This window comes from Suricata suricatta, chromosome 4 (genome assembly GCF_006229205.1).
Source record: "Suricata suricatta isolate VVHF042 chromosome 4, meerkat_22Aug2017_6uvM2_HiC, whole genome shotgun sequence".
NCBI classification, from domain to species: Eukaryota; Metazoa; Chordata; class Mammalia; order Carnivora; family Herpestidae; genus Suricata; species Suricata suricatta.
In genome coordinates, this window is record NC_043703.1 from 122,382,307 (window position 1) to 122,407,564 (window position 25,258).

Genomic DNA, 25,258 nt, shown 5'->3' on the forward strand with positions numbered 1-25,258 from the left:
TTGATAGGGACTACCAACCTTAGAAATTTTAGTATGCATATTTTATATGATTTAGTTTGACTTTGAATATTCTGACCTGCTAAACTTTAAGGAGTGCTCCCAGACAGCATTAGCAGCCCCTTTTTTCCCCTTCCTCCCTGACCTCCCTCCCCTGGCTGATAAGGCTTTTCCTGTTTTCTTTGAAGACCATGAAATCAGGTACTTTGCACTGAAGACCTGTTCTCCATATCCCATTCTGTCATCTATATAAATTAAGACATTTCTCTGACCCAAAGGGCCTAACAAATATTCAAGTCCAAGGTGACAAATTGTTTCTAATATAGATTGGCAAATACCTGGAATTAGTTTACTGAAACATAAGAGTGGCTTAAATTGAATTGAGATAAAAAAAATTCCTTAGTTTTGTGGAATAAAAAAATATAAAGTTAATAGTGTTTAAAAAGATGGTATGGGGGTGGGGGGCACCTGGGTGGCTCAGTCAGTTAAATGTCCAACTCTTGATTTCTGCTCGGGTCATGATCCCACAGTTCATGAGATTGAGCCCTGTGTTGGGCTCTGGTGCTGACAGTAGGGAGCTTCCTTGAGATTCTTTCTCTACCTCTTTCTTTACCCCTCCTCAGTGTGTTCATATGTGTGTGTGTGTGTGTGTGTGTGTGTGTGTGTGTGTGTGCGCGCGCGCACGCACTCTATCACTCTCTCTCAAAAACAACAACCAAAAAAAACAGATGGCATGGTGTTATCAAATAGCAATAGTTCACCTATGTTTAAATATATCTGCAAAGAAAATAATTTATTATTATTTACTGTATTTACTATGTATTTACTATGACTTTGAGAAGTATCATCTAAAGGATGTATTAGCATGTTTGTCAAGCTCTATAGTGAAAAGACTCTTCAATAGGACAAGAGAAGAGGTGGAAGTTGCTACCACTGAATTCACATCTCTGATGGCAATGGTATTGATGGTGTCCTAGAGTAGAGAAAGCCAAGAAACGTTAGGGATAGTTACTAAATAAGCAACAGGCTGGAGTGATAATAAAAATGTTATGGCAAACAACTTTGGCAGTGGCTGCTGATCAAGGCATCTCTAGGACTGAAAAGCTGGACAACACATTGAAGTTCTACTTGATGAAAACTGTGATGTTTCTCATGATGAAAACTCTGACATCTGAAAAATAGTAGCCAGACTTAAAGCAAATATAACTGCAAATCACAACTCTTTGCCCAATTTCTACCTATTCAGAAGCCCTAAAAATAAATGCAGGCTGGATATCTGGAAAATAATTGAGATTGCAAATGATACCACATGTACATTCTACAATATATACCTTAGTTTTTCACAAATCAAAGTGTGGAATTCCAGCCCTTTTCTGCCTGCCTGTCTTATAGGCTTTGAACTTGTGTAGCCATCCTGAACCATTTGTAAGCCAGCTCGCTATAATAGATCTCTCTTCATATATGTGTATTATATGTGTATACATATGTGTCTATGTCTCTATAGGTATATAGATATTATTCAGCTTCTATTTTCTGCTACTCTATATCCATATAGATATGTATGTGTATATACATGTAAAGATGCATATGTACACATATATCCTACTAGATCTGCTTCTCTAGTTGAACTCTGATACAAAAGTCAGCAAGTCACCATATATGCTACATGAGCTGCTATAATCAACTTGTATGCTACCAAATTGAGTGTGCTCAGCAGGAATCAGCATCAATTTGAAGTGAGATATATGAGATTGAGTCTAATTATGTCTAAAAGGCCTAAAAAAGCTCCATGATAGGTGACTTACACTCCCAAAGTGTACCTCTGGCTCTGTTGTCATTTTTCCCAGCTAAACTATGACCTCATAAAGAGTTCTTGCATTATCAGTTGACTGAAGAAAAAAAATTAAGATTTACAGATGATTCAGTCTAATATGTTGGAATGAGCCAAAGGACTGTTTTACTTTTCTAGGTCCACTCACGGATAACCTTGGACAACAGTAGATATGGTAATTCTTCCACTGGGAAATATCTAAGTTTTATTTGTGATTATCACCTTTAAAATGAGACTGTTGTGATATGGATATTCTTTACTTCTGTGGGTAAGGATGGAGAATGGTTTGGAGAGACAGTCAGAGACTTGGACATCAAGAAAATAATTTAAGATTATTGACAAGGAAGTTTTGGTAAGAGATTCATTGATAGATTTCTTGAAGTTGTCCAGAATGTAAGGATATTTGTTCCTCAAGTGGATGCTTCCCACAATTAGAACAGCTCTTAATAATCATGTGAAAAAGATCATTGTCTCTGTTGGTATTATGCAACTTCTGTTCTCTGTCACTTTACATTTAATCAATGAACACATGAATAAAGGTGGCTATGGTGACAGTGAGTAAAGTTAAGCAAAGCCTCAAAAACATGGATTTCTCACTAGGCTGAGCAGGTAACTGCCATTACTGAGTACTTTATCTGCCTGCAGCAAAAATTAATGTTACATCACAATAGAATCTCATATCCCAAGGCACTAACTGGCAACTCATGGCAGGTCAATTATAGGAGACCTCTTTTTTCATGGACAAGAAAGTGATATATTTTCGCTAAAATAGATATTAAATTTTGCACTATGCAAGAATATGGATTTGACTTCCTTGCATGCTTTATGTATGGCTTCCCCTGTGGATTTACCAGGTGCTCTATTTATAGTTATGGAATTTCCCACAACACTGTTTGTAACCAACATAACATTTTACAACCTATCAGGGATATTGGGATCTGCTTTTACTGGGATCTGGAGAAGACAGAGCTGTAGATATAAGAGTCTAAGAAGGATTGGAAGAGATAGTGTAGTGTGGTAGAAAAATATTGGGTTCCAGAGCCCAAGAATGTGAGTGCATGTCATATTTCTACAATTTTCTCAGTCTTTGATACCAGCAAATTACAGAACCACTGTTGGCATCAAGATACCTCTCTTGTAAATAATAAGTCACAGGATTATTGTGAAGGTTAAAGTACAAGCATTAATAGGTTTTAACACATGTAGATAATTTTTAATAATTTAAAACAGAGCAAGTTAAAAGTATTCACCATCTTAATATTCCAGAAACAGCAGAGATTTTTTGGGTCTCATTATGGGTCTAATTATTGCTTTTACTGTCCACATATATTAATCAAGCACACATGTTTGATGCACTGTGATTTTATCCACAAACTGAAAAATAAGCATTCTCTGTAAATTTGGTCTAATATATAGATTTCTTTGTTCTCACTCTTTTGTTCTACATAATATAGATTTGTGGAACTGAAGTGTTTCATCATGTTATGAATACCAATGAAGTTACATCATTAGTACTAATTTATATTTCATTGCCTTGTTGCTCTATTGGCATAATGCAAGACCTCAGTGCCCCTTCAGGTGTTAGACTCTTCAAATTTAAAAAGTCTCGATGAACACTTCAAATGCTTTACCTTTTTTGAGTTTCAAGTATCTATTTTGAAACTTTAATAGTAAAAAATTAATTTTGTTCTCTTGCTTTGTGTTCTCTCTTAGCTGAGGCATGTAGCTGGGAAACTGGCAAGATAAATTGGGGAAGGTGGAAGAGCAAGAAAAAATGGGAAGAAAACACAAACACAAATACATGTATTCATAAAATATCTATTATGCTCCACTATCTGCAGAGAGATGTCAAAACATGGATGTATAAATAGAAATATATATTCATATACAGCAAGTATTGTCAGTGAGGTACCTAGTTTCAAGATGACTAAATTTAAATGTTTTTAACAGTTTCTATAGACAAAGAAAACAAATCACTTAGAAATATCTCTTATGTTTTCTTTTGGAATAGTTACCAAATAACTGTATAGTTGTTCACGAATAGGACAAATATTTTATTCATTGTTAATAGTGAAGGTTCTACATAGTTGATTGAGAACAAGTATAAATCATTTAACTGGAATATTAACTGTTCTTTTTATAAAGGATTTCTCAATTATGAATGCTAAGCCCCTGTGTATGAGGAAGAATTTTGATTCTCTACATGGGTGTTGGAAAGCAGGGTTTTTATCTCTTCTATGCTGGCAATTTGTTAGTAAAGCAGAGGCCTCAAACTTGAAGTTGAGGGCTTGTGTGCTCTGTTATTAGCTGTGGAGAAACTTGTATTTAAGCTAGGTAGAGAGGTAACACTATATTAGCCAAGTCATGGGAAGATGAACAATGTGCAGGAAACTTGAGAAAATAGCACTTTATAGTAGTGACAAAAGACTTGTTGAACATAGGGGTCCTGTTAGCCTCCTTTTATGGGGTCTCAGAAATAATAGGAAAGTATTTTTATGGTGGTGTTAGGTCTATCAAACTTACCAGTTTGCCCAAGACTTTCCTGAATTTAAGCCCACAACCTGGGAGGGACTTCAGTTCTTGGAAGAGAGGGATATTTGGTTCCCTTATATCCTGAAGATACTCTCATTTACTGGTTTGGGGCTAACCACCCCTCCACAAACACCAGTGACTTTTATGGGCAGCCAGAGTTGAGGACCAATGATGTATGGCTGAAACTAGATGAGCTGTCTGGGGCTAGGTTGTCTCCACAACCCTTATACTTTAGGAAAAGGAATCTGTGTTGTTTTATGAGTATTTTAGAACATTATGTTATGTGGTCAACTCAGGAAAGACAGATTAGAGGAAAGTTGAAAGAAAGGGAGGTTATTAGAGAATGAGACAGATCAAGCAGGCCTAAATTAGTGTGGTGGTGAGACTATGAAGATCTTCAAAAGGGAAGAGTTAAAGACCTTATACAAAGAATGGGAAACAAAATGTGGAGTATCTTTTCCCTTTTTTGTTCTAAAAAAGGGGGAATGGAACTGGGGCAGGTGGGCATCACTGTATAATGTCCTAGAACTTCAGTTCATAGGAGAGCCAGGGCAGTTCAGAGACAGAGCGAGACTTCTATAATCTTTCGTGCATGACCTTTTATTGTAATGCCATAAACGTGCACAAACCAACACCACCCACCCATGCTCTTCCTTTGCCAAAAACCTGTTGGAAGGCAAAGGTTTGCTTTGTATGTGTACACTGGGGGTTGATGACAGCCAAAACTCTTTGAAAAAACTTCAGCTGGCTGTGTAGAGAATAAGGGAGCAACATCACATTTGGGATGTATTTCTGAGCCAGAAAATATATTTAAATGCTTAGAAAAACAACAGCACACACCGTATTCCTCATTCACACACAATTATGCACCCCCACACACTCTTACATAGTCACACAAACACAAACATGCTCAGACATATACAATCAAGCAAGCTGTGAACAAAGAAGATTTAAATAGATGAAAGAAACAGTCACTTTTGCTTTGTTGAATTTATAAGAAATTCTTTTGAGAAGGGTATTGATTTATCATCAGGTAAATAGTTTCATCTCCCATGAAATTCTGTAGACCCTATAGCAATTACTGAGGAAACTAATCTAATGGTCCCTTGGAGGTGTCAGGTGGCAAGATATCAACTCCTATGATCAAAAGGGGACACCTAACCCTTTAATAGCTAATCACATTGTGAGAAAACCGACTCTCCAGGTTCCCCTGCTAAAGAGAAAATTATCAGTTTAAGCCTTGGGCAGAGACTGTTCTGCCTTTAAGGAAGGGACAAAAGGTTGTGAACAGGGAAGGGAGAAAGATATTTAGCTAAATGGGCCCTGCAAGCAAATCAATGATTCTGGTTTCAGTGCAAAAAATTGGAACAGAAATAATTTATATACACATATAAATATGAATATAGCTATATATAAATATAGATGGTATATAAATATGGATGCAGCTATAAATACAAATATAAAGCTATCTAGAAATATAGAAAGACGGAAGTTCCCAGGTGTAGGTTGGGGGCAGGTTTACCTGTGTTCTGAGGGTATGGCATGTCTTTTATTTGAAAGATTTGAGAGTGAGTTGTCGTAGGTAAATTATATAACAAGGAAGCTATAAGGGCCTTAACAGATTGTTGTTTGACAGATACGGAAATCAATGTCCATAGAGCTGAGAAATGATCAGAGTAGTCTAACCACTAATCTAATAATTTATCATAATCTGTCTTCTCAAGAAATAGAAGAAGGGCATCCACAAAGCTATACCTAGAAAATCTTCAAAGACTTTGGAACATACTTTTATCCCATTAAGGTCAACCACTTCTTACCAGTATGAATTTTCCTGCCATGGCTTTCTCTAGTAGAGCAGAGTGAGTAACACCCAGTGGGTGTTTTGGCCGGCTGGTCAGTCGCGTGGGTCCTGAGGGAGGGAGTGAGAGTAGGGTAGGGCAGGACAGGGAGCACAGAGAGTGGAGGCGTTTCCGATCAAGCCACTCTCTTTATTGAGAGACCACGCATGTCTCATATAGGGTAGAAGGCGGGCAGCTGACGTGAGTCATTTGCTAGAAAACAAGGGCGGGGACTGCAGCGTCAGCCCAAGAGGCTAACAAGGCAGGCTTGGGAGGTAAACAAGAAGGCCTCCACTGAAGGTGATAATGCAGCTCTTGCTGTGCTGGGAGTGATAACGCAGCTCAGCTGTGCGGGTGGCTGATCTTGCAGGTCGAGGCACCTGTCTTTTCTTCTGGCAGCTCTTCTGGCAGCTCCCGACAAGTGGGAGCACTTTTCAACGTCTAGAATGTTTTTCTTCCTTACCGCTATTTGACTTCTGATCAAGAGAGGTGTGTGTGGACATAGCTGGTGTGACTTACCATCACTCCCTTCTTCCTGCAATTTGTCTTAGAGCCTGTAGCTTGGGCAAAGGTATAAAAACATACTGCAGTTGTTAAAATACAGTGTTCTGGGAAGTTCACAGCTGTGAGGGAAGGTACTGCAATCATACCCTCCTGGTCAAAAGGGTCCAGTTCATCTTCTCCTGGCTTTGTCTTTCGTGGCTTTCCTCATTTCCAATTTCCTAGTGACTACAAAATCTTGAAGCTCCTCTTCACTTTCCTCTCCTTCTGGGCCAGTTTTTTATAAATATAACTGATTGATCCATAGCATCTTTCTTTATAGCATCTGACTGCCATATCCCAGGTCTCAGTCAGGATTCTTTCACCACACTCCCTTTCTCTCTCAAATCTGTTATTTTAAAACCAGTGTTCTGATTTTGAAGTTCATCTGTATCCTCAAAGAAGGTTTATCACTTTATATATATGTACACAGATGTGTGTGTGTGTGTGTGTGTGTGTGTAATTTCAATCTTCAGAAAAACCTTGAATAGTGAGTTGCATTATCTGATTTTACAGGCAAAGATCCTGAGGATTTGTGTTCTGTCTAGGGTCACTCTAAGAATGTTAGAACCAGCATTTGAACCCAAGTCTGTTCAATTCCAAGTCCATGCCTTTGCTTTTCTATATTTCCTTTCAATCAGATTCTGTGATCATGGGCTGATCCCAAGATGACTTATCAAGTGCACTTAAAGTTGAGCTAAGCCTTTGCACAGAGAGGAAGGAATAGCCTCTGTCCAGATACCACACTAGGAGCTTTTACATGACTTATTTAATCATCACAGCAATTATTTATAGTTATTACCCCCTTTTATATATGTAGGTGTGAAGATCCAAAGAGCTTCCACTTTAATTCAAATGGAATACAATGAATATAAATTAGACAAAATACTGTGTGCAGGCTAACTATATGTTAGATCTGCTAACTTTTTCATATTATCAAACTATGAGAGTAATGATACCAGAGCCAGCTCTGGTAGATAAAGCATTGTTCTCTGAAGGGCACATGGAAACACAGGTATTTTATTAACTGGAAAAACATCCTTGCAAATACATCATTAACAGAGATCAGTTTACCAAAATACTCACCAGAGGAAAGGGCCATACAGGATGTAGATGTTTGTTTGAGGGGGAAATAAACTAAGACACAATCATTCTAAGATGAAGAAGTATTATAAAATTAATAGATATGATTGCTCATTTTTAAAATTAACAAATAATTACAAATCTTCAATTAGCTGTTCAGTGTATATATTCATAGGAGGCCATTCTTGGTGAATGGAAACTCCGTGGAGCCTAAACAGTTCTTTGCTCATGAGAAGCTTCTTCTGGAGGATTATTTTTTCCCAAGGCTTTAAATAACATGAATTCTTTCTCTGGTTTCATTTCATAATGGTGTCAGTACATTTCCAAAGATAACTTACTGGGGTTTCTAACTGGTCCTTGAACTTATCTAGACAAGTGTTTAATGGTATAATAAACTCAGGGCATGCTTGGCAGAAATAAACACACACAAAAAATCCCACCCAAAAGTGGAATACATGTGCTAGTAAAAGTGGGAAGCATTGCATATTATATATCTAAAATAATGCCCATTATCTCACTAAAAGTTCTCACAAATCCTGTGAGAGGAACCAATTCCTCAAACATATTTGATTTTAGGATCCTGTGGGTGGGCCCACTGGAGGAAAATTCTCTAGAGTATTATCAAGGTCTCATGTAGTGTATCATCAATCTCTCAGTAGATTCTAGGCTCACTTTGCTCTTTAAGAAGTTACTGATTTTTCTCAAGCATCTGATAATTATTCTTACAGGACAGATACTTACCAAAACATTTAGACCTGTACCAGGCTAAGAATCCCTATGTGCTCACCTTTGCTTTTTATAGAGCCGCTGTGGAATGGTTAGTAAGCTGGTCCTAGGTCCTGGATACTCTGTTCTCTTCACAAGGCTCTTTCTAGGACATTATTTTCTACCCTTCAGTTTAATGCAATCTTTTGGATTACTCATGTTCTCTCACTTATTTTTCATCTACTTATTTCCATGTATTGCATTCAAATTCTATTATTTTAGTGAATAGAATAGTTACAGTGAATTATATAGTTTTCACAGGCATATGTCATTTTAAGGATATGAAAGTTCATCAATACCACCTCTTTTGCACTAAACTAAGAAATTTGGATTTTATTTTAATAATCTCCATCTTGTCTCATGTGTTATGGTCTAATCAATAGGTTTTTAGGTTTAACTATACATTGTTATAATTCCATTGCTCCTCCGATTTTGGTATTTTAGTTCTTTCTTTAGTGTTTAATTTCCTTCTCAAAACATGATTTCTACAAGTTACTTTAGTGAAAAGTATTAAGCTAGTTTTCCCCTGTTACATTTGAGAGGTATTTCTCTCAAATGTATTTTTAAAGAGTATGTCATAACCTTATGGCTTCTGTGATTTGGTGAGCTATTATCAGTATAATTGTAACTGCATTCCAGAAAATTCTATATGCAGTAAATAGACTTCTAAGATAACTTCCAAGATTTCCAACTATGATGTAGGAATCCTGTATAACCCCCCTTCCCTTAGTAGGGCAGGTTCTGTGAGTATAATGAGGTAATACCCTGATGATTAGGTTATACTGGGTGGCAAAGTTAAAGGGACTTTAGAAGTATGATTATGGTATCATCAAGAGTGTTGTTGATTTTAAGGTAAATGAAAGGGATAATATCCTGTGTGAGATAGATCTAATGAGGTGAAAACTCACAGAAGATGTACTGGGATTTTCTGAGAAGACAGAATACTTTTCTGTTAGCCTTAAAAGAGGCAAAACACCATTTATGAACTGCCTATGGTGAGGACAGTCCTGTAGGAGCAGAGAGCCTTGGTCCTGCAACTGCATGGAACTGAATTCGGCCAACAACATGAGTGAGCTTGAAAGAGGACCTCACAATCTCAGAGAGGAAAGTGTTTCCCTGACAACTTAATTGCATTCTTTTGAGATCTGACCAAAGATACAGTTATTCTTTGTCTAGAAATTGGAAACTGTGGGCCAATGAAGGTTGTGGTCATTAGTTACACAGCAATAAAAAACAAATACGTTTTCTTTCTTCCATCTCTGAAAAAAATATTTTTAAATGATGTTCTGCAGCTTTATTACCCCATGTCTACATGTGTTGTATTTGTTTTATTTACAACATATTGTGGTTCCTGAATCTGATTTTTTTATTTTCCGTAAGTTCTGAAAAAGTTTCAGCTATTTTCCTATATAAAAATATAGGAAGATGAATTCATTCTTATTCTTCCCTCTATGGACTTAACCTTATACTTTCTTTCTGAAAATTAGCCTTTTTATACCTTTCATTAATTTCTCTGTATCTTTTAACATTGTTTACTTTCATCACTTTATCTTTCTGTGACTTATTCCAGGTACATGCTTTCAATTTAATATCCAGTTTACTACATCTATCTTTAGCTGTACTAATACAGTATTTAAAGAAACTATTGATATTTTAAAATTTCAAAGATTTTAGTATTCAGTTCTAAAAATTCTATTAAGTGTTTTTCTCAAGTGTTCCTTCCTATCAAATAGCAGACTTTTCCCTCATATTTTACTTCATTAAATCATTGTAAACATAATTATCTTATATTTTGAATCTGATAAATTTAAAAAAAAACACTGATTATGTAAGTTGACTCATCTAGTTTTTGCCTACTCATTTATGGTGATTTGTTTATGGGTTTTAAAAAAATTTGATAGTTTATTTACTTTTGTGAGACAGAGAGACAGAGCACAAGCAGGGGATGGGTATAGAGAGAAAGAGAGAGAGGGAGACCTAGAATCTGAAATAGGCTCCAGGCTCTGAGCTGTCAGCACAGAACCTGACATGGGGCTTGAACCCACAAACTGTGAGATCATGACCTGAGCCAAAGTCAGATGCTTAACTGACTGAGCCACCCAGGCACCCCTGTTTATGGATTCTTAATTCTATACTTTGAACTCATGTTAGGTGTTATTTACGTTGGAGAATCTTAAGTATTCTGGACTAAATGTGACCTGAAATTTATTTTTGTTTCAGCCTACATTGCTTTGGCATCTTTTTATGTGAGTATTCAGCATGCTGGGTCCTGAATCACGAACTTGCCTTAGTGAGGTCAGGTCTGAGTTTATAAATTCTCTGGGGAAAATGACTTTATTTCCTTTATTTTATTTTTCAAACTTCCTTTTCTTTCTCTATGTTGAGACCCTATTTTTCATTATAAGCATCAAGGGTTCTGGCTTTCTGTCAGAGTCCTATTTCTATCTCCTTAGTCCACACAAGCCCAATATTTATCTTCTGTCCTTTTGAGGCCATTTAAACTAACCGTCTTGATTAATGAGATGGGCATATGTTTTTAGGGCAGCCAAAGCGTTACCTTAACTAATCTGATTTGACCCTTGGCTGAGGTGCTGGGTGGCTCAGTTGGTTAAGCTCCGGCTTTGGCTCAGGTCATGATCTCACAGTTCATGGTTTGAGTCCTGCATTGGGCTTTGTGCTGACAGCTAGCCCACAGTTTGGAGCCTGTTTCAGATTCTGTGTCTCCCTCTCTCTCTGACCCTCCTCTGCTCGTGCTCTCTCTCAAAAATAAATAAAAAACATTAAAACAATTTTTTAAAATAAATGCTGACCCTGGGCATTTTCCCTAGTTTTCTAATTTCTTCACATACACATTTTAAAGTATGTAAGTTATATTTCCTTAGCCTTTTGTAGGTAGTTTTAGAGCAAAAATTTTTCTAATGATCTTATTTGTTGCAAACAGATCTTTAGAAATATCTTAAAGGTCAATTGGACTGATATGTTATGGTGTTTGAATCTCTTACTCCTAGTAATACCACCATTTATTGAAATTTGGTGTGTTCTAGGCAGTTTGCTAAGTGTTTTCATGCATTATTTCACTTGCCAAAAAAAAAAAAAAAACCTCAATGAGTTTTTTAAAAATTACTTAATATTCATGGAGAAGAAAAATAAGGCTCTGAGAGGTAAAATGATTTGCACATGTTTACATGCCAAGGAAGCAACTGCAAAAACAGAATGCAAAATAATATATATATTTTTAATTCTTCATAACCCACTGTTCCTACTGCATGGTACTTTTTCCCTACTTTGGTACCAAATGTTTACTCAGCTTATTCTTAATTGCTAATAAAAATGACTGGTTTCTTTTTTTCAGATAGGTCCTTCCATGTGGATGGTAATTAATTCAGTATTAAGTTACTATTAGTGATTCTTCTTTTCTCATCTACTGGTGAGTTAAAAGGCATCCTGCTGTTTTGGTTTTAGCTTGAATCTCTGAGTTCATACTAGGTCACCATTACTTTAATACTGACTCATGTCCCCTGAACATTTTTTCTACCCTTCCTCATATAAAACTAAAAAAAATTATTTTCATTATTCTTTCTGGCCATTCCACTCTGAATCAGTCCTAGTTAATATGACTTGGGGAAAAACGTGTCATCAAGAACCGAATATAACTCCCTAGGTATGAGATGAACAGTGATGTGTGGATTTGACTGACATTTCTTGAATCTAAATTCCTTTAATTACCATGTGTTAGAACTCTTTTAGAAAATCACATTTGCCACTTTTTATTTTCCCTTTCTCTACATTTGGTCTGCACCTCTAAGTTTTTCCCATGGGAGCCAGCTCATATTTCAAAGTTCACCAATAAGTTACATGTCTTACAGTGAGAGACTATCTGTGGCTTATTGACACATTTTAACATTTTGGTGGATAAATGGCAAGACAAGCTTTGAATGAATGTCGTGCTAAAATTACGATTTATTCTATAATGCAAAGTTGTGGCTTAGTCTGTCATTTCTTCATGTTGAGGTAGATCCAGACCATCTTTTGAGTCAAAGCTTGGCTCTGAGTGTTGGCAAAGAAGATGTCAAAGATGAACCCTAAGGTTTCTTGCTAATTCAGTGGGTGGGTGATAATGATAGTTGGTCTCAGTGTAATGTAACTATAAATTGTGAGATATTTGGATTGAGATTATATTTCATTCTAAAGTTCAGGAGAAATGTGAACTAGATTCATAGACTTGAAAGATTTCAGTATATAAGAGACATATTCATTTCCTATTGCTACTGTAGCAAATCACCAAAAACTCAGTGGATTAAAACAACATAAATCTACTAACTTATGGATCTATAGGTCAGAAGTTTGAGATCAGTTTCACTCGGCTAAAATCAAGGTATTAGCAGGCCTCATCTTCCTGGAGTCTCTGTAGGATGATCAGTTTCCTTCCATTTTCCAGCTTCTAGATGCTGCCCACATTCCTCAGCTTGTGGCCCCTTTCATTGTTTTCAAAGCCAGCAGCATGGCTTCTACTTCTCCTTTCCAATCACTGATTCTGCCCTTATATTTTTCTTCTCTCTGAGCTTCCTGCTTCCCATGAGGCTCTTGTGATTACATTGGGCCTGATATTGCAGATATAAGATGATGCAGGATATTGTCCCCGTTTCAAGATCTTTAATTTACTCATACCTGAAAATTCCTTTTGTTCCATAAAGTAACATATGAACAGGTTCCACAGATGAGAGTGTGGCCATCTACAGGAAGCCATTATTTAGCCTACCACAGGGGAAAATTGAAACTGTGGAACTTTAATGTGGTACAAGGAGTATGTGTAGACTAATAAGAACAGATGAAGGAGACGATGACTTGAGTAATATTGGTATTGAATGAGCAACAGAAGAAAGGGGTCTTAATTAGAGAATCAGGAGAAAGAGGACCAAGAAAGGTTGGAAGGAAACATGAGGTCAGGGCATAACTATAACCAAGATCAAAGAAGGAAAATGTTGACAAGACTGCAGTTCTTTAAAGATGTCAAAGAAGAGGATCTATTGTTTAACTTATTTGTCTATAAAAAGTTTCCTGAGAGTTCATTAAAAAAAAAAAAAGAATTTTTACTTTCAAACCTCTGCTATAGAAGGCAAAATCACAGATAGGATATTTTGAAGCAATTTCCTTGAAAAAATTAAAAATTTAAAAAGGTGTAACATTTAGCAACCTAAACATCTGAACTCTTCAGCATGGCTGATCCCCTCAAGCAGCGCATTGTAACAGAAGACTTTGGTTTTACAGGCATTTTTGTTGAAACCGCAGCCCTATCACAAAAGAGCTGGGAGTCCTGAGCAATATATGTAATGTTTAAACACTTACTCAGTTTTCTTTCCTGAAAATTGGGATGATATTTAATTCTCAGGGTAATTGTTAGTATTTAAATAAGAACAATATAAAGTGCCTCATACACAGTAACACTTCAATAAGTGATACTATTATTACTTTGGCAGTCTCTTCTAACATTGATATATATATATATATATATATCACCACAAATAACAACTATTGTAATTTTTCAAGTTGTTCTGGATTTCAAACCAGAACAAAAAAATATGGGTATGCCTTAATATGCTTTAATTCAGGCCAATATTTTGTCTCTCAGTGAATACACACTCCCTTTGGGAATGCGATGTTGTTTTTAAGTCCCTGATCTACACCTACCCACCATTCACTGAAAAACTATCAGTCTGAGAATCCATCTTTGTACTTCCATTCCTCACTGCTTCCCTTGGTGAATGATTTTTTTGGACATAGTGGGGGAAATTCCTGAATTTTTTAATTCATATTTCTTGACTTTTCTTTCCCCAATCAGGACTCTTATCTCATCTGCCTACCTTTGAGATTCCATTTGGACCTCATAGAGGAGCTCAAATGTTCCTCTTTCATAAGTTTTCCACGGCCCCTATGCAGAACTGAGTAGTCCTTCCTATGTACTTAGCACAACACCCAGCTGTACCTCTTTTGACACCAGCCTCTTTGGCCTTGGATTTAAGCTGATGGTTTCTATGTATTATTTGTCTCCACAATATTTAGGATTTCTCTCTGGACAAAACTAGCTTTTTCAGCAGATTATCTTTCCCCAAGCCTTGCAGAGCAATAGCTATATAATAGGAACTCAGTAGTGGTCCATTTCCTGATAACTATTCTTCCGCAAATACTTGTTAAAGTAGTATCTTTTCCTATTAGTGAAGAGAATTGATAGGAGGGCAACAAGAAGCAAGAACTGCTCTTGTTCAGCTTTAAAACAAGGAAGCTTAGTAACCTAGATGGTTAATTCATCAGGATGATAATCAGAATGGTATGTATACACAGATGCATTTTGCAAAGGCAGAAATAGATCTGTCGTTTCAATGTTTTCTCCAAGACTCCAGTGGCATAGAAGAAAGCAGGTGAAACTAATTTAATGTTCTATTTATATCTTTCAGGTATTTTTATTTGCCCAAAGCAAAATATCTCATTCAATAAAGGCATATCAGGCCCTCAAATGGATGATAGTCAGTTGAAAAGTTTGCCTGCATAGATAATGAGGTTTACAGTCTCAGTTTGCTGCTGTAGATTAGCACTGGGAGCAAAGGATTGAGAGGGAGAAAGGACTGGGGTTGGAATCAGTAATAACATTCAGCTCTCCCCTTGTCCTGACACCTCTGGATCACAGGGCTCCTTGCAAATGAGTTCTCTCATTACAGATTTTTTTTTGTTTGCATCTGAATGAGATGAAACTGAGTCTGGGAAAATACAGAATCACAGAGGCTGATTCCAGCATATGCATAACACACAATTTTGACTAGAGACCTGATAGATTTGCAAGTGAAATATTCTTTGGCCTTATTCAAGGCCAAAGTGATTTTCATGAGATATTGTGCTCACTTATGTAGGAAACAGAACCTTTTTAGTTCAGCAAAATGCTTTGGTCAGATTCCTATGACCCAACAGACATTTGCTCACAGGAATTAGGGGAAACATAGTCTGATGGTTATTTAGTTCTCACTTACACAGAAGTCAACAAATTGAGATCTAATAACCTAATAACAATTTGCGCCTGAGCCTGTCTGGTCCAAAGTGAATGCTAGAGGAGAAGTATTGCATTTCTGATATAGGCCAAAGGCTGGAAAAGAGACAAGATATCTGAATACTTGGTAAATATGGTATAATGCAGAATGATTCTAATTTTGGAACATAATTAAAGAACAAAACTAAGGTGTTAACTAATTCTTATTGGGTGATGCCACCAGAGATAAAACTAATTTGATTAATTTAAATGCAGGGATCCAGATTAGAAAGTAGGACAGAAAGGGGAGAGGCAAGGTTTTATCAGTTTCCTGCAGAAACAAGTCCAGAGTCTTTATATTGGCATCATATTTCACTCCAGCTACCCTGGCAAATTTATCTACAATACTGTGCCCTCGTGACCTGTGTTCTTCAGACAAAATAGGCCATTCATCTCTGTGCCTTTCACACATGCTCACATCTACTTAGGCCTCAAAGTTGTAGAAGCCCTAAAGTTTCTGAATAGGCTTTTTGTTTTGTTTTAATGTTTTATTTCTGAGAGAGATAGAGTGGGGGTGGGGGGGAGCAGAGAGAGAGGGAGACAGAGAATCCCAAGCAGGCTCTATAGCATAGAGCCAGATGTGAGGCTTATACCCATGAGTTGTGAGATCATGACCTGAGCCAAACCCAGAAGTCAGATGCTTAACTTGACTGAGCCACCCAGGCGCCCCCTGAATAGGTTTTAAACCTCTCAGTTAGCTATCCTGGGAGAGATGGGCAAGAAACACTTGGAGTTAAGGAAGTAAAGGTACATAAAAAGGTTTGGACTAAAGATGTAGATTTTTCTGTCATCAATATAAGAGTCTAAGTTAAAGCAATGCATGAAAGAGTTCAATCAAGAAGAGACTATAGTAAGAGGAGAAAAAGCTATCAGGACTACCTATATGTCTTCCACCAGTAAGGAAAATTAAACCAGGAAAAGAGCAGTCAGAAGGAAAGAAAGCATAGGGAGAAGTTCAGCTGAACTGGAAAAATGGAAATTAAGTTTTATATCAGAGTTTTGTCACTGTGGTGGAGATAGGATTAGATTGGAATAAAGTGAATGGAAGAGAGAATGAGAAGAAAGCAGTGGCGGCAGCTGAGAACTCCTGAGAATTAAAAAACAAACAGATGTGACAGTAGCTTGAAAGTTGGTCTGGGATTCATACCATTTCTTTGGTAAAATTTCTCAATAACACACTCATTGTCAAAGGTTTACCTTTCAGTAAGGAACTATATAATGGGAGCAGCTCCTTAAAGCATTTTGAGGTAGGGGAGGCATCCATTGATGAAATGATTGTGGGTGAAGCAGCCCTAAGGATCTTCTTTTAATTCCTCTGAAGTAGTACTATACCTTACTGGCCTTTGTTCTAAGTATCAAATACTAAATTAGGTTTGGGGGGCTAGGGGGCATTTGATCTTCCTAAGAATTAAAGTTGCCAAGTTATTCTGAGTGATCCTTAATCTCTTTTATGTCTTTGATTTCCATTACATGTTATAAGTGAAATGTATTCGTTGTCTCCTTTCCCTTTCCATCCTTTCCCCACAACCAACCCTCAATTATAGTCTTTCACCCTCCCTACCACTTTCCATTGAATCAATGGACAAAAAGCCAGTCAGACTAACTTCCATCTTTCCTTGCACTCCTCTCCACTTGCCATCTTTTAACTAGTCTTTCACAAGGATCCTCTGAAACCCCTATTATACCCCCAACACAGACCCCATTACTTACGCCTTTGCATCTCCTCAGGCAAAAGTTGAGGCTTCCTCTGGGGTCCTCCTCCTAGGTTGTCCCTTCATACATAAATCAAACCCAAATTTGCTTTGGTGCCAGAAAAGCTGAGAGCTCTGTTTGATCCATCAATGCAAACTGCACTGTAAACAAGTTTGTTTACAATGTAGGGCAAGGGGCGCCTGGGTAGCCTAGTCGGTTGAGTGTCTGACTTCAGCTCAGGTCATGTTCTCATGGTTCATGGGTTCAAGCCCCGTGTCAGGCTCTGTGCTGGCAGCTCAGAGCCTGGAGCTTGCTTCAGATTCTGTGTCTCCCTCTCTCTCTGCCCCTCCCCTGCTCATGATCTGTCTCTCTGTGTCTCTCAAAAGTAAATAAATGTTAACAAAATGTTTTTACAATGTAGGGCAAGGAGGAGTATACATTTAAAAAGCATGATGACCTTAGAGCCAAATTAAGAGACCATCCAAAAATTGGTTACCCTTTATTTTTTTAATGTTTTATTTATTTTTGATACAGAGAGAGACAGAGCATGAGAGGGGGAGGGGCAGAGAGAGAAGGAGACACAGAACTGGAAGCAGGCTCCAGGCTCTGAGCTAGCTGTCAGCACAGAGCCTGATGCGAGGCTTGATCCCACGGAGGTGAGATCTGACCTGAGCTGAAGCCGGAGGCTTAACTGACTGAGCCACCCAGGCACCCCTGGTTACCCTTTATTATCAGAGTATCTGAGGTGGGCACTGTGGCTCCCAAGAATTCCTTAGCTGGGTTAATGGGGTCCTAATAGGACTCACTCATTACAAAATGACTTGAGTTCAGTGAAATCTCATTAGGGTTAAGAATATTTCAGGGATCCTCAATATTTTGAGTTTGGTTTTCTGAAACTGGATTTTATCTCATAATTTCCGCCCATCTAAATTTTGCATTCTGTACATATGTTTGTAGCATTGACTGTTCAATGGAAGATTAACATTGTATGTCTTTCTCTACACTGTGAGATGCACTTACCTTGTGGTTTTTTTTAAACACTAAAAAATGTAGCATAAAGACTATTTTGAAAATTAAAAAACCATTTTCTTTTCAGGGCATTCTTTAAAAATATGTATTTATTGACAGAGAAAGAGGGAGCGAGAGTGAGCGAAAGCAAGAGAGTGAGACAGGGCGACAGGGCAAGAGCACATGAGCAAGCAGGGGAAGGGGGAGAGAGAGGAAGAAAGAAAATCCCAAGCAAGCTCCAAGCTGTCAGCCAGGCTCCATTTCAAGAACCTCAGATCATGACCTGAGCAGAAATCAGGGGTTGGACACCAGCTGAGCCACCCTGATGCCCCTCCATTCAAAGCATTCTTAAACACTGTGTTTACCTTATACATGGCTGTGTCCTGGAGAAAGATCTGAAATCTTGGCAAATAACTAAATCTTGCTGACTTCTATATTTTACATTTGAAAATCAGAATACCAATTATTGCTTTTTAAAGATCTGTTGTAAAAATTTCCAGAAATTTAAAAATACTGACACTATATGCCTGGCATAGAAATACATTAAATGAATTCTCTAAATATTCTGTAAGAAGTATATGATAAAGTAAATATGGTTTTGCTCATTCATTTTATAGATGGAGGAAAGTCTGAGATATTAACTAGTACTCTCAAATTCACTTAACCAGTTAGAAGTCGGGGTTCAGGATTCAAAGCTATATTATAAAGTTAATATCCATGTTGCTTAATCAAATCTGAACATTTATTTCCCAAAATATTCTTATATGTACAAACAAGAAACCTAGTAAAATTGTTGCTTGATTTGACTGGACATGTTAGTTAAAATAAATGTGTGTATAATTATGAATTGAGTTCAAAATCAAGGAAGAGATCTTTAACAAATTAAAAGGTTCCTAGGGATTTTCTGGGCATGATTCTCTTCAGATTTCCTGTGTGTGGCTTGTTGAAATGAACATCAGAAGATCTAAATGAAGTGTATTAACATCAATCTCACTGTAAACTTATTTTACTTCCTATTTCCTGTTTCTTATTAAAACGTTCCAGTCTTCCTTCTTTCTAATGTGGGTGTGTTGAGTGCTGGCATATGTTAATCAATCCATTGGGCCTCATTGTCTAATTAAATACTCTCAGATATATAGAGAGATATAATTAGTAAGCATTTATTCATGTATTTGAAAGTACCATGTGAAAAAAAATCACTATTTTCACTATAATAATTAAATTCTGCTTTTACTGGGGACAGCAAAGATAGAAGTCATGTATAGAAAGATAATGAGGATTAATGGAAAGGGAAACTATTCCGACGTGAAACCTATTATTCTTCTTAGGCAGAAGAGGTGGGGAAGTGTACTGGTTAAGACCTAGCTTTGAATGTAGGCTCTACAACTTACCAGGAATATGTTTTTTGTTTGTTTGTTTCCAGAGAAAGTGAGAGTGTACATTAGTGGGGAAGAGGGGCAAAGGGAGAGGAAGAAAGAATCAGAAGTAGGCTTCCATACTCAGCTCAGTTCGGAGTCCCACATGGGATGTGACCCCTTAACCCTGGGATCATGAGACAAATTCAAGAGTTGGAAGCTCAACCAACTGAGCCACCGAGGCAGCCACCAACAGTGTATTTTTGATAGATACTTAACTGTTCTGTGCCTTAATTTCCTCATCCATAAAGTAGGACTTTATGATTTTTAAATGTAAAAGAATTTTAATAACCCCTGGCACATGGTATTATCTATTGTTATTAATATTTTATTTTCAGAGTTATTCTGATTATCTCAGTCTTGACTTTTTCTTTTTTAATAAATAGCCAAAGTATATACTGGCATCCAGAAAAAAAAATAGATTTTAACTCTAATACCAATATAAAACTCTTTGAAATATAAATTGAAGGAGATAATATTAAAACTCTCTAAGTAGAAGAGTTCTTTTGTTGTAAATCATTCACTCACTTATTCATATTTATTCAACATTGATTGCCTATTCCATGCCCATTGCTCTTGAGATGACAGCCATCAGTTGCTTCTCTCCCTATATGTTCATGTCACTCCTCACATCAAGAACTGGGGTATACACAAAGAAATGGAAAAACATTCCATGCTCATGAATCAGAAGAATAAACATCGTTAAAATGTCCTTATTACCCAAAGCGATCTACACATTCAATGCAATCCCAATCAAAATTGCACCAGCATTCTTCGCAAAGCTAGAACAAACTATTCTAAAATTCATATGGAACCACAAAAAACCCCGAATAGCCAAAGTAATATTGAAGAAGAAAACCAAAACAGGAGGCATCACTATCCCAGACTTTAGCCTCTACTGCAAAGCTGTCATCATCAAGACAGTATGGTATTGGCACGAAAAGAGACACATAGACCAAGGGAAGAGAACAGAGATCCCAGAACTGGACCCACAAATGTATGGCTAATTAATTTTTGACAAAGCAGGAAAGAGTATCCAATGGAAAAAAGACAGCTTTTTTTACAGGTGGTGTTGGGAGAACTGGACAGCAACACACAGAATGAAACTAGACCATTTTCTTACACCATACACAAAAATACACTGAAAATGGATGAAGGGCCTGAACGTGAGACAGAAAACCATCAAAACCCTAGAGGAGAAAGCAGGAAACAACCTCCTTGACCTCAACCACAGCAATTTCCAACTCGACACATCCCCAAAGGCAAGGGAATCAGGAGCAAAAATGAACAATTGAGACCTCATCAAGATAAAAAGCTCTGCGCTACAAAGGAAACAATCAAGATAACTAATAGGCAACCAACAGAATGGGAAAAGATAGTTGCAAATGACATATCGAATGAAGGGCTAGTAATCAAAATCTCCAAGGAACTCATCAAACTCCACACCTGAAAAATGGATAATCCAGTCAAGAAATGGGCTGAACACATGAATAGAGACTTCTCCAAAGGGGACATCCAGATGGCCAACAGACACATGAAACGATGCTCAGCGTCACTCATCATCAGGGAAATACAAATCAAAACCACACTGAGATACCACCTCACACCAGTCAGAGTGGTTAAAATGAACAAATCAAGACTCTTTAGATGCTGGTGAGGATGTGGAGAGACGAGCACTACTAGGAATTTACCAAGGGATACAGAAGTGATGATGCATAGGAGCACATGTACCCCAATGTTCAAAGCCACACTTTCAACAATAGCCAAATCATGGAAAGAGCCTAAATGTCCATCAACTGATGAATGGGTCAAGAAGATGTGGTTCATATATACAATGAAATAGTACATGGCAATGAGAAAGAATGAAATCTGGCCATTCGTAGGAATGTGAATGGACCTCAAGGGTGTCATGCTAAGCAAAATAAGTCAGACAGAGAAGGACAGATACCATATGTTTTCACTCATTGGTCTAACAGGAGAAACTTAACAGAGGACCATGGGGAGGGGAAGGGGGAAATAACAGTTAGGGAGAGGGTGGGAGGCAAATCATGAGAGACTCTTGAATCCTGAAACAAACTGAGGGTTGAAGGAGGAAGGGGAAAGGGGAAGGAGAATGATGGTAATGGAGGAGGGCACTTGTGGGGAAAAGCACTTGGCATTATATGGAAACCAACTTGACAATAAAATATAAATTAAAAAATACAGTTTGACAAAAATGTGCAACCATTCCTAGATTACAAAGGAGGTAGATCTGTGTGAAATCATATTTTTCACTGTATCTTAAAAAACAGATGTATCTGTTATTAATATACTGAAACTTGTATAAGTATTAAGTTAAAAAATAAAGAATTCCATATGTATGTGTATGTGTATAGATATAGATATAGATATAGATAGATAAAGAACTGGAGTCTATGTTCCCTCTCTTTGAATCTGACTGAACTTGCTTTCACAAATGCATCAGATATGTTGTGCCAATTTCTTTCAGGTTTTAAAGTAACTGCCAGCTTCTGCTTCCTCTTTTTTGGGATCCAGTTTCCATGTTAGATGTTCAGCTAAGCTGAGACTCAATGTACTCTTAGAAAGCCCAAAGCAGACATGTAGAGAAGCTATATGAGAAACAGAAAGAAGCTCATCTAGTATCTAGTGGTTCTAACCATCCCAAACATGTTAATGAAAAAGCAGTCCTACATTGCTAATCCTTCAGGTGCCTAAAATTGCCTAAGTCCAGCCCAGAATGCAAGTTTGTGAGAAATCATAAACTGTTGTTTTAAACCACTTGAGGGTTAGTTTGTTAAACAATAGTGGCTAACCTAAACAATGTTATTAACCTAGCAGCAGTAGCATATGAGTAGTGTCACTAGTTATGAACTAAGTTACAGCCAGCAGGAGAGAGGAGATGAAATCTAAGGACAACAGAAGGGTGTTGTATTAGATTTCACATATGGTTCTCATGAAGTGGATCCAGACACTCAACTTCATCAATATATTCAGAGATTAGTCTGTATAAATCAGAATGCTAATTTACTAATATATTATACCACCAGTGAACTGGAATATTCTAGCCAGCACATTCATCATCTGTTCCCACAAGCTACACGAATACCCAATTTATGACCAAAACATTACATGGTGAGCTTAGAACCCAACAGAAGGAGGTAGTCCTGTGCTTTTAAAGGCAGGAATCACAGAACTAGGATAATCTGAGGTTCCTAACTAGTATAAGCCTGATGAGGAGGGGGAGAATATGCCTATCAACTTCTATGAAAACGCTCTTTCTTTCCACACAGTGCTGGATATGTATTGAAAAAAGTCAAGCCTTCTGATCTCAAAGGCTTTATACTGCCCTCTACCTTTAGTTAACACATCTTTTCCAGACAGGGTGTTCAATAACTAATTACTATTGGGTTACTTTTTCCATTTGCTATGACTGGATTAGAATGATTGATCCAAATATGTTCTCCCAAAACAAAACCAAAAACACTGATATGGCTGTGTACGCTCCTAAAATTCCCCAGTTTGATTTCTGACTAGTCCTTAGGGTGACATTTCCACAATTTTTGCTACACACATTTACACTCTAATTTTACTATCATTTACCATGTTATCTTGAATGCATGTTTTATAATACAAGACTTTATGCATTTTCCCAGGCTTCTTTATTATTTGCCTTAAGGTTGCCTAAAATATGGCTTTCCCACCTGGATACTGATCTACCCTAGTAATCCCCATATTTTTTGGGCCCCTTCACTTTTTCCCCCCATCAATGACTTCACTTTTTCTCAGACATGTTCATGACCCAGAATTCTATTTATTCTAAGGTTATTGTCACTTCTCTATTCATACATGCATTTTCTGAAACTGCACCCATCACAGTAACATCTGTGTTAACAACTTTTGTGTAAAAAGCTTTCAGGTCTATTTGTCTCTCCTTTATCTCTTCCCGAATTCCACCCCTGCCAGGTAGATTTATTGGAGTTGTTTTATTGGAGTAATCTCCAACTTTATCAGAGATTTTACCTGCATCTTAAAATCAACATGCCATATATGGAATTTCCCACAGTTCCCCAAACATCCCCACAAAGTTTTCCCTTGACTTCTTTATTTTCCATATAATAGAACAACTTTCTTTGATGAGCTTTTTCTCTCTACTTATTAACATGCAAGTTATAATTCAAGTCTAGATTTCATCTCTGCATTGTTCTCATCTTTCCCACTTTCACCAGCAGCATTGAAGTTAGGACACATGTACTACTCTCCTAGGACTGCTGCAACAGATATTTAACTTTCCTCTCTGCCTCTTGCTTTTTCAAACTCCAAATAAGTCCATAAAAACCTACAGAGAGCACTTCTTAGCCACTCTCCAATTATTCACTACTTAAAATCCACCAGGGCTCTTCTTGGTTTACCAAGTGAAACTCACATTTTCAATTTGACTTTCCAGGCCTTCCATAAACATTTAATCGCATTACTCCCATATGTGTGTACTCTGTATTCTGAACAAATTGGAATCTGGTGGTGTTATTAACTACATCACATAATTTTTTCTGTTCTGTGTCTTTGCTTCTCTCTCCACCTACAAAGTTCCCTGCCTCCATCTTCTTATCTCAAAAAAAAAGTAATACATACCTTTGAGCCACACTGCAAACACAAGCTCTTTCACAAAAATTTTCATGATCCTTCCTACTCTCCTTTTTGAATATTTGTAGCAACTATCTCTATCTCTTATAATAGCACTTGCAACTTCAGTCACTTATGCACCATATTACCCAATCTTTCCCACGAGGCTCTAGGGTCCTTGAATAAAATAGCTGTGCCTTATTCAATTTTATAGTCTTAATGACTTGCACAGTGCCTGGTACATTGTAGATGCTTCAAGAGCATCTTTACATTTCTTTGACTTGAAATAGACCAGAGTTAAGTGGCCCACATGGGGATCAAGTCCATGACCTTAGTCTCATTATCACTGAAGCCTGGCTACAAGAAAAATATGAAAAGTGGCAAATATTCTTGTTATAGTTAAGCTTTAATTAAAATACATTTAATTCTCAAGACAAGTTCCAGTTTAGTGACCCTGAAGAAGAATAGAGAACGTCCTCTATTCATTAACTGAGAAGGGATTAATGCAACTTCCTCTAGAAATATCCATTTTAAAAGTCAATATTTGCCCAAACTGAAAACAGAGATAAGTGCCTAGAGATAGAGACATGGGGAGTCATGACATTTTTGAGGTTAAGTGCATTTGGTTAGACAGAAAATGTTACTTCCTATGTTTTTAGACCTGTTTTAAGTATTGGAAAGGGTTATAACAGATATAACATAAGATTGCTATTCTAAAAGAGCAACTATATATATATCTATACACACATATATACACTATATATATGTATATAAATACACACACATATATACACTATATATATGTATATAAATACACACACATATATACACTAATATCTTTATGTATAAAATAAAAATATGT

The 25,258-nt window shown here is 37.1% G+C and overlaps 1 long non-coding RNA gene across 1 annotated transcript; it reads left to right on the forward strand.

The window, feature by feature from the left end:
* The first annotated feature begins 1,922 nt into the window (after positions 1–1,922).
* Positions 1,923–3,662, forward strand: LOC115290014. Its single transcript, XR_003907914.1, has 3 exons — positions 1,923–2,003; positions 2,102–2,180; positions 3,542–3,662. It is a non-coding gene; the product is annotated as an uncharacterized LOC115290014 (long non-coding RNA).
* The last annotated feature ends 21,596 nt before the right edge of the window (positions 3,663–25,258 follow it).